The sequence below is a fragment of the Oryctolagus cuniculus genome, chromosome 6, assembly GCF_051225735.1.
Source record: "Oryctolagus cuniculus isolate XC-2025 breed Fujian yellow rabbit chromosome 6, ASM5122573v1, whole genome shotgun sequence".
NCBI lineage: Eukaryota > Metazoa > Chordata > Mammalia > Lagomorpha > Leporidae > Oryctolagus > Oryctolagus cuniculus.
Genome location: NC_142872.1, coordinates 157,626,446 through 157,641,098, shown reverse-complemented (window position 1 = coordinate 157,641,098; position 14,653 = coordinate 157,626,446). Strand labels below are relative to the sequence as shown.

The 14,653-nt window shown below is 40.4% G+C and overlaps 1 long non-coding RNA gene across 1 annotated transcript in view; it reads left to right on the top strand.

The window, feature by feature from the left end:
• Positions 1 to 213: 213 nt before the first annotated feature.
• LOC149126342 (uncharacterized) overlaps positions 214 to 14,653 on the top strand; it is a 48,212-nt gene continuing 33,772 nt past the window's right edge. The window contains exons 1-2 of the long non-coding RNA XR_016235980.1: positions 214 to 640; positions 4,498 to 4,667. This is a non-coding gene — a long non-coding RNA (uncharacterized LOC149126342). The remainder of the gene's footprint in view (positions 641 to 4,497; positions 4,668 to 14,653) is intronic.

The window sequence follows — 14,653 nt, the reverse complement described above, 5'->3', positions numbered from 1 at the left end:
CTTTATTAGTATAAATAAAGATTAAAATAGAAAAAAATCTCAGTAAGTTCTGTTAGTGTTTCAATTTTTGCAAAGAAAAACATGTTATATAACTTGCTAATTATTATACAGTAGCAGCCAGGGTAGGGCACTGAACCCCGGTGGTTCCAGATCACCTCTTCATAAAAAATCTAATTCTAAGAGAAAAGATTCCATTGAAGACTAGGTTAGGAAAGCGTCATGGAAGGGCAAGTGGTCGCACAGTTAGTAAGGTAGTATAGATAGTATAGATTAGTGATTTAAAACAGAGCCTCTGGATTGCAAATCCAGGATCTGAATCCCACCTCTGCCTTTAGTAACTATATCTCGGAGATGAGTTACTTGCTGTTCCTATGCCTCAAATCCTTCAACTAGAAAGTGAGGCTAATGATTCATAACTTGCAGGATTTTATATAAAGATAAGACAAATTGAAGTGTATACAGTGTCTCAAAACCGAGATCAATAAATTACAGCCATAGATGGATTTGTAAGTGCAGATATAGATTAGATGTCACATCTTAGTGGCAAGGAAAATCAATAACCAAGTCATGGTTGCAGAAAGAAAATAACTTGGTGCTCTGGCAAGCAAAGAAAAGAAGGTCTCATTGGATCTCTCACAAGGTAAGAGCAAGGTGACCCTCAGAAACCTTTACCTGTTCCACAGGTACCTTATTGTTGGCCTGGCAGTGACTTTTTTTCTGAAATGGTCATAATCATATTGGACTGTAATATGGTGCAAGACTGAGTGAAGGAGAGAATCCAGCACCTCAAATGGTCTTGGTTGAATCCATATCTATCATGGTCATAAGCTTTGTGGGCCTATGAATTCCTGGCCATATCTTTTTGAAGATTCATATCTTCTGTTCCTTTGGTGTCATTCAGAGGACTTCAGTCAGTTTCAGTGTCATTGGTTTGCAGTGCAGGAAACCAAATTAATGCTTCTTCAAAGCTGGAAAATTATATGGTTGCTCTCAGTGCTGGTGAAGTGGCAGATTTGACCAACTATTGTCAATAACCCTGGAGGCACTAAGTGTGCATTGAGCGAACACAAAGTGTGAAAGGCAAGCTTCTTCAGAAACTGGCACACCACCAATTAGAATGGAATAGCATTGGTGCTCAATATCAGAGAATAGGAAAGTCTGTAGGAGTTTATGCCCTCATTCCTGCTTTACTGTCATTCAGAAGGCACAGTGAAGCTCAGAGATGCCAACTTGATTCAGTTAAATGTACTTTCACTCAACTTGTTTCTTGGCCATGAAGAAATCGGATCACATAGTATAAAAGTGAAATGATAGTATTAAATTCTGAAATTAGGAAGCATACAGCAAGAACAGTGAACACAGACTGGCGCAAGGAGGCTCTGGGGCATATCTTCCTTTTGGTTCTTTTTAATTTTAATGATTCTAGTTTTTTGAGGTATATATTTGAAAATGTGTATATATTTAGGTATATAATCTGATGGTGTGATATGCACATACATTGTATAATTATTGCCACAATCCAGGTAGTTAACACACCCAACTAACATAGCTTACATTTTTTTTAGTAAAAATGTTACATTGATTAACATGCTTGTTGTCATGATGGTTTTATATTGTTTTGAATACTACAGCTAGATAATATAGTTTAAAATCAAGAAGCATGATGCTCCAGTTTTATTCTTCTTACTCAATATTTCTCTGGCTATTTGGGTCTTTTTGAAGTTCCACACAGAATTTAGAATAGTGTTTATTCTTTCTGTGAAAAATGCCATTGGCATTGTGATAGGCATTGCATTGAATCAGTAGACTGATTTGGGTAGTATAGGCGTTTTAGCTATATTAATTTTTCCTATCCATGTAAACAGGTGATCTTTCCATTTATTTCAGTCTTCTGCAATTTCTTTAATCAATATGTTATAGGTTTCACAATGCAGATCTTTTACTCCTATGGTTAAAAGAATTTTATTAAAAGATTTTATTTATTTGAGAGGCAGTTACAGACAGAGAGAGACGGAGAGAGAGAGAGAAAGGTCTTCCATCTGCTTGTTCACTCCCCAGTGGCTGCAATGGTGAGAGCTAAGTGGATCTGAATCCAAGATCTGGGGGCTTCTACTGGGTCTCCCATGTGGGTTCAAGTGCCTAAGCAGTTTTGGCCATCTTCTACCAATTTCCCAGGCCATAAGCAGAGAGCTGGATCAGAAGAGGAGAAGTCGAGATTTGAACTAGAGCCATTAGAGGATGCTGGTATCGTACATGGAAGCTTAGCCTACTATGCCATAGCACTGGCCCCTCCCCTGGCAAAATTAATTCTAAAATTTTTATGCTAGGCCGGCGCCGTGGCTCAATAGGCTAATCCTCCACCTTGCGGCGCCGGCACACCGGGTTCTAGTCCCGGTCAGGGCGCCGGATTCTGTCCCGGTTGCCCCTCTTCCAGGCCAGCTCTCTGCTATGGCCAGGGAGTGCAGTGGAGGATGGCCCAGGTGCTTGGGCCCTGCACCCCATGGGAGACCAGGAAAAAGCACCTGGATCCTGGCTCCTGCCATCGGATCAGCGCGGTGCGCCGGCTGCAGCGGCGGCCATTGGAGGGTGAACCAACGGCAAAGGAAGACCTTTCTCTCTCTGTCTCTCTCTCTCACTGTCCACTCTGCCTGTCAAAAAAAAAAAAAAATTTTTTATGCTATTGAAAATGGAATTTTTTCTTAATTTGCTTTTATGTATAGTTTATTATTAGTAGATGGAAACAACTGATTTTTGTTTTTGATTTTGTATCTTGCAACTTTACTGAATCCCATTATTAGTTCTAAAAGGTTTTTTGGTGGAGTACACAAGGTTTCAATATATAAAATAATGTCATCTCCAAACAATTCAAGCTCTCCCTTTTAAGCTGGTTAATTTTTATTTATCTTTTCTTGCGTAATTGCTTCAATTAGAACTTATAATACCGTGTTGACATATAGTGGAGAGAGTAGGCACGCTAGTATTGAGCTTGATCTTAAATGAATGTTTTCATCATACCCTTGAACAGGATGTGAGTGGCCAGCTTTTTATATTTAGCCTACATTTCATCAGCTGGTGCACTCCCCAGAGTGGCTTCAATGGCCCAGGGCTGGATGACACCAAAGCCAGGATTCCATCCAGGTCTGCCATGTGGGAACAGGGGCCCAAGAATTTGAGTCATCTTCCTACGCTTTTCCAGGCACATTAACAGGGAACTGGATTGGAAGAGGCACAGAAAGGGCTAGAACCAATGCTTTGATATGGGATTCTGAGGTTGCAGGCAGTGGCATAAAACCACTGTGCTTGGCCAGCACCGCGGCTCACTAGGCTAATCCTCCACCTGCAGCGCCGGCACCCCAGGTTCTAGTCCTGGTTGGGGTGCCGGATTCTGTCCCGGTTGCTCCTCTTCCAGTCCAGCTCTCTGCTGTGGCCCAGGAGTGCAGAGGAGGATGGTCCAACTGCTTGGGCCCTGCACCCTGATGGGAGACCAGGAGGAAGCACCTGGCTCCTGGCTTTGGATCGGTGCAGTGCACTGGCCGTAGCGGCCATTTTGGGGATGAACCAACAGAAGGAAGACCTTTCTCTCTCTCTCTCTCTCTCTCTCTCTCTCATTGTCTAACTCTGCCTGTCAAAACAACAACAACAACAAAAACAAAACAAAAACATCACTGTGCCACAAAGCTGGCCACTGGAATGCTCTTCAAGGATTGGAATCCATTATACTTTAAATGCTTGGTAGAATTCATTTATGAAGCCATCTGGTCTGGGCTTTCCTCTTTGAGAGGTAATTTTTTTATTACTATTGTTTCTATCTTCTTACACATTATTGGTAAGTTCAGCTTTTCTAGTTCCCATGATTGGACCCTAGTATTTTGCATCATTCTTGTAATTTTTCCACTTATTCTAGGTCATCCAATGTGTTGGTAAATTATTTGCTCAAAGTCTTTTACGAACATTTGCATTTTTGTCAGATCAGTTGCAATTATTGATTTTATTTATTAGAGTCCTCTCTTTTTTTCTTTGCTAGCCAGCTAACAGTTTATCAATTCTGTTGTATTTACTCATCACTAAGATATAAAATTCAGTTATTGTTTGGGATCTTTCTTTAATGTAGGCAGTTATAGCTATAGATGTTCCTCTTAGAGTTGATTTTGCTGCATCCCAAACATTTTTATATGTTGTGTTTCTAATTTAATTTATCTCAAGATATATATTTAAAATTTCCCTGTTGATTTTATCTTTGACCCATTGGATTTTTGTGAGTTAAATATTAACATGATCATGAAGGAAGGAGGGGAAGGAGGGAGAGGAGTAAGGAAGCAGGCAGAAGGAAGGGAAGGAGGGAAGTATCATATTCTTAGGATTGTATCTATGAACTACATTAAATCTATTCTATTTATACAGATAAAAATTGTTTTTATTTTATTTGAAAGGCAGAGAGAGGAGAGAGAGGTGAAGAGAGAGTGAGATTTTTCATCTGCTATTTCATTCCTCCAACAGCTAGCTGGACAAAGCCAAAGTCAGGAGCTTGGAACTGAATTCAGGTCTCCCATGTGTGTGTCAGGGACCCAGTACTTGAGCCATCACCTTCTGCCTCCCAGGATGTGCACTAACAGGAAGCTGGATTTGAAGAGGAGCTGAGACTCAAACCCGGCACTCCAATATAAAACGTGGGTACCCAAAGAGACTTAAGCATTGCACCAAATGTCTGCCCCTTCAAATCTTTTTGATGAACTGAACCTTTTATAATTGTAGAGCGTATAGAGTGTCCGTAGTGACAGATTTTCACTAAACATCTGATTTTCTGATGATTATTACCACACCTATTGTCTTTTGATCATGATTTCATGGACTTTTTCTATCCCTTCACTTTTGAGCTATGTGTATCTTTAAAGCTAAAGTGAAACTCCTGTAGGCAGCATAGATTTTTGCTGGATCTTTCTTTTTAAATCTATTTAGGCATGCTGTGTCCTTTCATTGGAGAATTTAATCTACTTACACTTAAAACACCTATACTGCTGCCATTTTAAGCTATTTTTTTTTACTTTTCCAGTTTCCTTTCTTCCTCTGTGTTTTCCATTATCATTTAGTGATTTTTTCTTTGTATGTGGGTATTAGTATGCTTTGCTTCCTTTCGCTTTATCTTTCTGTCTACACTAGAGGATTTATTTGTAGATACTGTGAGGTTTACATAAATCTTTTTGTAGTCGCAAAAGTGTATACAAGAATTCCCCCTTGTCTGCAGGGGATATGTCCTAAGATCTCAGTGAATGTTTGAAACCACAGAGATATTGAAGTCTCACATATTTTGCTTTTGCCTCTACATACCTATCTAAGATAATTTAACTTTTAAATTGGGCACATTTCTGAATTCACAATGAGCAAATTAGATCAGGGCGTTAACAAACAAATGAGGAACCACCGTGAGGAAAAAAAAGAGTTAGATAGCAAGGATAAGATTTGGAACTAGCATATTTTCCTTATTTTGTGAAAGCAAAAATAAACAAACATGGATAGGATAAATTGGATATTATTTGAGAGAAGTCATATATAAGTGAAAGAATTTATTAGGAATGGCTTCAGAAGACAGACCCCGTATCAGTTAATTCCTCTGCCCCTTTTAGCGACTTAAGCCTTGCATATCCATCAGATCTTAAGTCAATATCATTTCACTTTGGTAGGGATTTCTTTACTATCATGCTTCTAAAGAGCATTCCTACAGCTGATTATTACCTTTGTCTGATTATATGACTAATGTTCATCTCACCACTCAACTGTAAACTTCAAAAATGCTGAGACCACTCCTATTTTCCAAATCATTTTATCTCCAGCTCTTGGCATGACAACAGACACAGGGACATTCCTCAAATAGTTGTTAAATATGTTTCCTGTCCCTAAGTCTTACAGTTTTTTCAGTGGGACTTCACATGATTCACTGATACTTCCTGCTAAGGTTTTGCAACCTCAATATGGGTAAAAAGAAGAGAGTTCATATCCAGATATCAGCTGTGGTCCAGTCCCCTCTCCCAACTCTGTGTACTTAATAGGATCTACATCTGAACACTTGGCCATATTGCTGAGAGTTAATGGAGAGAAATAGCTTTGCGCATCTAAGGACAATTTTGGAGTTAATGAAGTGGAAAACACAGAGCAAAACAAGATCACAGTCCAGACACAGCTTTCAGGCAAGGCAGCCACAGCAGGCACCTGAGGACAAGGGGCTTGATTTGATTGGGAGGACATTTTGGTCATGCAAATTAGTGGAAAGGAAGTAGGGAGGGGTTATCTTGGTGATGAACGATGATGACAAGAGACTGGAGACATATGGCAAAGGAGGAAATGCGAAGTGTGTCAGCTTGCTGCGTTTCATAAGTAACAGCAAGAGGTCTGTGAAGGCAGATTGTAGGCATGGAGGGCGTTATGTAATTATGCCCCAGTGACGCATGAAGGCATTGTGCACTCTAATGTGCACAGTCTGACACGCTTGCTCTGCGGATGAAGCCTGGGGTTCTGCAGCTTGAAGATACAGTTTGTGTCACTCAAGAAACATTTAAAAGAATGACTTTTTTCCTAGTGGTTTCATTCAATTTTGGTTAAAGCTCTTAAGTACCACTAGAAGCATTCACAGTACCACCAACACTCTCTACATTCATTCACGCATTTACTTATTCAGCAAGTTATTTAGTGTTTACTTTGCGCCAACCTTTGGGCTAGGAGGTATGTTACTTCCTACCACCACTGCTCATGTTCAGATGATAGTCATCTCTCTAAGAGATTATTGCAATAATCTCCACATTCATCACCTCTATCCTGTCTTGTCTGTGTCTAATCCTTTATTCAGTCTTCAGATAGGTTGATCATTCATAACTGTGATGCTGAAAGTGCTTCTCTCTTGTTGTAGCATAATCCTTCCATCTTCTATATGCAGCATCCACACATTGTACATCCTCTACCTCATCCACATTTTTGACAATGTTTCGTAAGAAATCTACCTTTTATAAGTTGCACTTCCCACTTTGATTCCAATGACTGGTTAGAGGGTGGACCTATGACCTATCTATGCAAATCAGAGTATTCTCTTTACCTTGGATTCAGTGGTTGGTTCAGATTTAGGCACATACCATACAAGGGCCAATGAGAATATTTTTCTGAGAACCTACAGAGTGGAAGCAAGTTTCACGGCACAGACTCTTTGTGTTACTTTTCTCTTGCTACATGAAATATTTCCACAAACTTAGTGGCTTAAAACAATACTGGTTGATTAGTTCACACGTAACTAGATGAGTAGTCTGACACAAAATGACTAAGTTTCCTGCTCAGGATTTCACAAGACTGAAATTAGTGTTCTTGTCAGTCTGCATTTTCTCTGGAGTCTGAAGAATAATTCACTTACAAGGTCACTCTTGGAGGCAGATCACAGTTACTCAGTCCTAGGACTGAACTCCCAGTTTCCTTGCTGGATATCAAAGGGGAGGACTAAGGGAGGGGACACTTTACCTGCTAGAAACTGTTTGTATTATTTACCAGTGTATCCCCTCTAGCTTCAAGCCAACAATAGCACGTCAAATATGCCTCATGCTTTGGATTTCTAAATTCTTCTGCCAACATTTGGAGAAAATATTCAGCTTTGGAAGAGCTCACACAGGGCAGGCATTTGGCTCAGCAATTAGGCTGCCACTTGGGATGCCAAATCCCATATTACAGTGCCTGTTTTTAGTCCTGGTTCTCATCCACCTTCCTGCTAATGGGCACTTGGGAGGCAGCAGATGATTGTTCAAATACTTGGATCCTGGGCATTCATGGGGGAGATCCAGATTGAGTACCAGGATCCTGGCTTCAGCCTGGCACAACTCTAGCTGTTGCAGGCATCTGGGGGAATGAACCCATGGATAGAAGATATATATATATATATATATATGAAACTTGCTTCATCCTCTTTCTCTCTCTGTGTTTTCTCTGTCTCTGTGTCTTTCAAAATGATATTGCCAATACAATTAGATCAAGCCTCTCTTGTCTATTCTTCTATCTTTAGGTCAAACTATGCCATATAACATAATCTAAAAAATGTGAATTTTGCCTATTTCATTATCCTTCTTCTAGTAGCTATTAATACCTACAAAATACTATAAAGTAAAGTTGTTGGGCTGGTATTGTAGTGCAGAATATTAAGTCCCACCTGCAACTCTGGCATCCCATATGAGTGTCTGTTTGAGTCACCACTGCTCCACATTTTTTAAAGATTTTATTTATTTGAAAGTCAGAGTTACAGAGAGAGGGAAACACACACACACACACACACACACACACACACACAGGTCTTCCGACTGCTGGTTCACTCTCATCACAATTGCAATGGCCAGGGCTGGGCCAGGCTGAAGCTACTAGCTTCATCCATGCCTCCCATGTGGAGGGTGGGGTCCAAACACTTGGGCCATCTCCCACTGCTTTTCCCAGGTCATCAGTAGGGAGCTGGATTGGAAGTGGAGCTGCTGGACAGGAACCAGCACCACATCCCTATGGGATGCTGGCATATCAGGCAGGGACTTTATCTGCCATGCCCTGACTTCTCCACTTTTGATCCAACTCCCTGCTGGTGTATCTCGGAAAGCAGTAGAAGATGCATGAAGTGCTTGAGTCTCTGTCACCCACATGCGAGACCCAGATGGAATTCCAGGCTCCTGGCTTTCGTGTGGCCCAGCCTTGGCCACTGTGGCCTTTTGGGGGAAAGAACCAGAAGGTGAAAGAGTTCTCTCTCTCTCTCTAACTCTGCATTTAAAATAAAAATAATTATTTTAAACAAAAAGGTAAGACTGTAGTGTGCATGTCTCTCTCATATAAAGAAATGCTGACAAAATAGAGACGGGAAACCAACAGGCAAACAATGAAAGGAAAAAGTAGAACTTTATCATCACATAGTTATTTTGATTCCTTTTAGACCTGTTTATTCATTTGCTCTTGATATTATGAGTCAGTTCCTTCTAGTAACTGGTTTGAGTGGGGTTAACTGTCATTTGCTAAAACTCAATTCTTTACAAATCAATGTGCTGAAAAACCAAAAAGTCTTCCTTGCTTTGGGTACAAAAAGTATTTTGTGCAGGGCCATTTGGGACCTGGTCTGTGGTTACCTAACCACCTTTGTCTCTCATTGCTCACTTCCTACACATGTATATGAATGTATCAATGCATATGGAGATGCATCATGCACATCACATGCACTGAACTGTAGTTATACTGAATAAAATACACGTTTGTGCCATGCTTCCCTTGGTGTCAGCTTTTGCCTAAAGGATTCTCCTAAGCTCATCTCACCAAATTGATTCTTACTTTACATTATGCTCCCAACTTAGATATTAGTTCCTTGGAGAAGATTTCCTTTATTTTCCAATAGAAGTCTTGGGGCCTTATCTAGGATTTCCACAGTACCATATACCTTCTTTGTAATAACCCTTGTCACATTGTCCAGTGAATGTTACTTTCCTCGTGATTTCTCCTAATGGACTTGAGGTTGCATGAAGGAAACACACTTTAGAATTTACAGTTGTACCTCTTCAACTGAACACAGTGTCTAAACATAGTAACCACTGAATACATGTTTGTGGAATAAATGAAAAATTGGGGCATCCTACAGCTAGCACCCAATAAAAAATAAAAATCTCACCATTTTAGATCAATGCACATTTCACCCTGAATTCCCTCACTATATCCTAGTTTGGACTCTTTTCTTCAATTTTCTGCTGTTCTTGACATTTTGCCTGAACCCATGATTATGGGCTTAAAAAGTCTTTTGGACCAAACAGCCAGTGTTATTCTGTGTTTACCAACCTTCATATGTCCCCTCTTGTTTTTGCATTTTTGTTTGGGACCGGCTCTGGTTTCTCTGGAAATGTCCCAGAAACATCACAGCTGGTGTCTCTGGCTTAAAGTTCTAATGTTGGGGTAGATAGCATAGCTTCCAACCTGCCAGTTTGACTTGACCTTGGCAATGGGTAGCCAGGCATCAGCTGTCAGCCCATCATTTCCAGCACTTTTCAATCCAATCATTTATTTCTTTCTACTTGCTTAGTTCCAACCAATTTCCAGCCAGTTCTCACCAGGATAGTAGTACATAATCTATCCCAGTCCCTTAGTGGGCAAAATCTGGAGATACTATCACTGCTGAAAACTAGGTAGCCATTTAACTTGAGGTGAATTCATTTGACTATCAAATTATAGCTTTTTTTTATTTTTTGACAGGCAGAGTGGACAGAGAGAGAGAGAAAGGTCTTCCTTTTGCCGTTGGTTCACCCTCCAATGACCGCCGTGGCCAGTGAGCTGTGGTCAGCACACCCCGCTGATCCGATGGCAGGAGCCAGGTACTTATCCTGGTCTCCCATGGGGTGCAGGGCCCAAGCACTTGGGCCATCCTCCACTGCACTCCCTGGCCACAGCAGAGAGCTGGCCTGGAAGAAGGGCAACCGGGACAGAATCTGGCGCCCCGACTGGGACTAGAACCCGGTGTGCCGGTGCCGCAAGGCAGAGGATTAGCCAAGTGAGCTGCGGCGCCGGCCCATAGCTTTTTACTACCCAGTTGTTATTAACTAGATTCATACAAATAAATGTAACTCATCAGTTGGTCACAGTTCTCTTCCATTCTTTCTACTATATGCCAGTTTCACCTCTACCTATTCATGCCAAATCCCTAACATGTAATGCAAGTTTATTGCTGGGCCATGCTTATGTCTCAGAGCAGTTTGATCCAATTCTACTTCTCATTACTATGTTCTCAGGTAAAAGCTTGCTGATAACAAAGATCCGTGCAACTGTTACCTTTCTAACTGCACTTGAAATTGACAACTACTTGGAGCAAACTTTGGTTGACTAAGTCTCTCTAGGAGCTATCATCAGGCTCGCAAGTACTTCTTCACACATCCCTTTCTCTGACCACCCCCAAGGACTGATGCTACACTGCGTTAACTGCCTTCCTCCCTGCTTCAATATTTTACCCTCTTCTTTCCTAGTAGGAATGTAGTTAAGGACCCAGGTCATCCAACATATGAACATAAATTAGTTGTGACAGTTATTTTGTGATTACCATTGTTAAAACAACTTTCTTTGAATTTTATTTTTCCCACCAGTAAAAATGACATGTTTATACCGAAGAATCTCTCATGATCCTGCTGGCTGTTGATTCCTAGTTCCATTTTCATTTTTCATAGGTGTGATTTGTCATCCATCTTCTACTTTCATCAATTGACTATTTTACATCCAACCTTATTTCTATTCTCCCAAAGATTTTTAGGCTCCAGTGATTGATGGAGAACCATTTCTGTCTTATCTAATGGAATATAATAGGTATTGAAAAAATAGGCTTTCCTTTCTAAGCAGTCTCTAGTTTGATTTTGTTCCCTTGTTAACTAAGTATTTGGAAATTTCTGGGTATGTATGTTTTATTTCCTTAAAATGCTTAAATGAAATGTCTAAATGAAAACAATAGAGCTAAAGCAGCTAATTCTTTGAAAATATAGAAAAAATTGATGAACTTCAAACCAAGATAATCAAGAAAAAAATTGAAGGATGTATGTGCACCAGACACATTGTGGACATTAAAAAGGACAGTAAAGGAATAGTATGATAAACTTATGACCACAGGTTTCATCAGTAGATGAAAGGGACCAATTGCCTGAAAGGCACAACTACCAGAGCCTAGAGAAGGATAAATAATCTAGATAGGGCTTATATCAATTAAAGCAATTAAATCAATAATTTATAACATTCAAAGATAAAAAATAAGTCTAGTGGTTTTATTGGTGAATTCTACCAAATATTCAATGTAGAAATGCTATCATTTCTTTTCACTAAGATTCTCTATAATCTCTTTTGGGAAACTGAAAGAATGATGAGCCTGTGGTGTGATAATGAAGCATGGCTTAGAGCACCTCCATCTTATTTTGGAGTGCTTGCATTCTGGTCCTTGCATTCAGATACAGTTTCCTGCCTATATGATTTTGGGTTCCTGCCACCCGCTCGATTGAGTTCCTGGCTCCTGGTTCCCACTTGGCCCAGACCCAGCTAAAGCTAGCATTTGGGGAATGAATCAAAAGATGGAAGATCTTTGTCTGTTAAGTCTCTCTCTCTCTGCTGCTCTGCTTTCTGAATAAATAAATAAAACAAACAAACAGAAGAAGAAGGAATATTTCTTAAATTATTCTGAAGCCAGTATTATAATATCAAAATTAGATAAATGGGGCCAGTGTTGTATAACAGGTAAAGTTACTGCCTGTAATACTGGCATTGCATATGGGCGCTGATTTGAGTCTCGGCTCCTCCACTTCTGATCCAGTTCCTTGCTAATATGCCTGGGAAAGCAGTGAGAGATGGACAAATGCCTGGTCCCCAGTACTTGCGTAGGAGACACAGAAGAAGTTTCTGGCTCCTGGCATTGGCCTGGCCTAGGCTTGGTTGTTGTGTCATTTGTAGAATGAACCAGCAAATGGAAGATCTCTCTCTGGCTCTCTCTCCTCTGCCTTTCAAATAAATAAATCTTTTTAAAAATAGTAGATAAAGGGGCTGGCACTGTGGTGCTGTAGGTTGATTCTCCTCCTGCAGTGCTGGCATCCCATATGGGTGTTGGCTCTAGTCCCGGCTGCTCCTCTTCCAATCCAGCTCTCTGCTGTGGCCTGGGAAAGCAGTAGTCCAAGTCCTTAGTCCCCTGCACTGACATGGGAGACTGAGAAGAAGTCCCTGGCTCCTGGCTTCAGATTGGCACAGCTCCGCCTGTTGTGGCCATTTGGTGAGTGAACCAATGGCCGGAAGACCTTTCTCTCTGTCTCTCCCTCTCACTGTATGTAACTCTACCTCTCAAATAAATAAATAAAATCTTTAAAAAATAGTAGCTAAAAATATCATAATAAAGGAAAAGTACAAACTGATTATGTTTCATATTGTATGTATAAAAATCGTTAAAAATATTAGCCAATCAAATCCAGTGTGTAAAAGAATAAATAACAAATAAGTGAGATTTATTCTAGATATGTAAATCTGCTTGAATATTCATAAGTCATGAAATGTAGCACCAATAGTATATAAACAAATAGCATATAATTTATCAATTGTTGCAGAAAAAGCATTTAGTTAAATCCAATTACTACTCATAAAACATACAGAAAAGTGGGGACAGAATGAACTTTGTCAACTTGATAAAGAATATCTATATAACAGCTACATTAATACAGTAAATAAAAGTGATAACTGGATGCTCTCTCACTAAAATTGAGGATAAAACAGGGAGCCTTCTTTCGCTTCTCCTGTTGAACATTGTACTAGAAGTCTGATTTAGGGAAAGAAAATTACAAGGAGTACAGGTTAAGAAACAGTGAGGAGAGTGAAAAGACAACCGACAGAATGGGAAAAAATATTTGCAAACTATGCAACAGACAAAGGGTTAATAACCAGAATCTACAAAGAGATCAAGAAACTCCACAAAAACAAAACCAACAACCCACTTAAGAGATGGGCCAAGGACCTCAATAGACATTTTTCAAAAGAGGAAATCCAAATGGCCAACAGGCACATGAAAAAATGTTCAAGGTCATTAGCAATCAGGGAAATGCAAATCAAAACCACAATGAGGTTTCACCTCACCCCGGTTAGAATGGCTCACATGCAGAAATCCACCAACAACAGATGCTGGAGAGGATGTGGGGAAAAAGGGACACTAACCCACTGTTGGTGGGAATGCAAACTGGTCAAGCCACTATGGAAGTCAGTCTGGAGATTCCTCAGAAACCTGAAGATAACCCTACCGTTCGACCCAGCCATCCCACTCCTTGGAATTTACCCAAAGGAATTTAAATTGGCAAACAAAAAAGCAGTCTGCACCCTAATGTTTATTGCAGCTCAATTCACAATAGCTAAGACCTGGAACCAACCTAAATGCCCATCAACGATAGACTGGATAAAGAAATTATGGGATATGTACTCTTTAGAATACTATACCGCAGTAAGAAACAACGAAATCCAGTCATTTGCAACAAAATGGAGGAATCTGGAACACATCATGCTGAGTGAAATAAGCCAGTCCCAAAGGGACAAATACCATATGTTCTCCCTGATCGGTGACGACTGACTGAACACCAAGAGGGAAACCTGTTGGAGTGAGGTGGACACTATGGGAAATGGTGGCTTGATCAGCATAGCCCTGACTGTTAATGAACAACTAAATACATTACCCCTCTTAGTAGTTTTTTTTATCTGTTCTACTTAATATGACTGGTTTAGATCTGTAATTGATGCACAGTTATTCTTAAGTGTTGAAAATTAACTGAAATGTGATCCCTGTTGAACATGGTGGTGGGAATGGGAGAGGGAAGAGATGTATAATTTGGGACATGCTCGGGCTGACTTGCCCCAAGTGGTGGAGTTGGAAGCATACCAGGGGATTCCAATTCAATCCCATCGAGGTGGCATGTACCAATGCCATCTCACTGTTCCAGGTGATCAGTTTCAGTTCACAGTTGGTCATGGTGAAGGGACTGGGAGTCAAAGGGAGCACATAGACAAGTCTAGTACCTGCTAACGCTAACTGATGGAGTAAATAAAGGGGAGAGTGATCCAACATGGGAAGTGAGAATCTCAGCAGACTCATAGAATGGCAGATGTCCTAAATAGCACTCTGGCC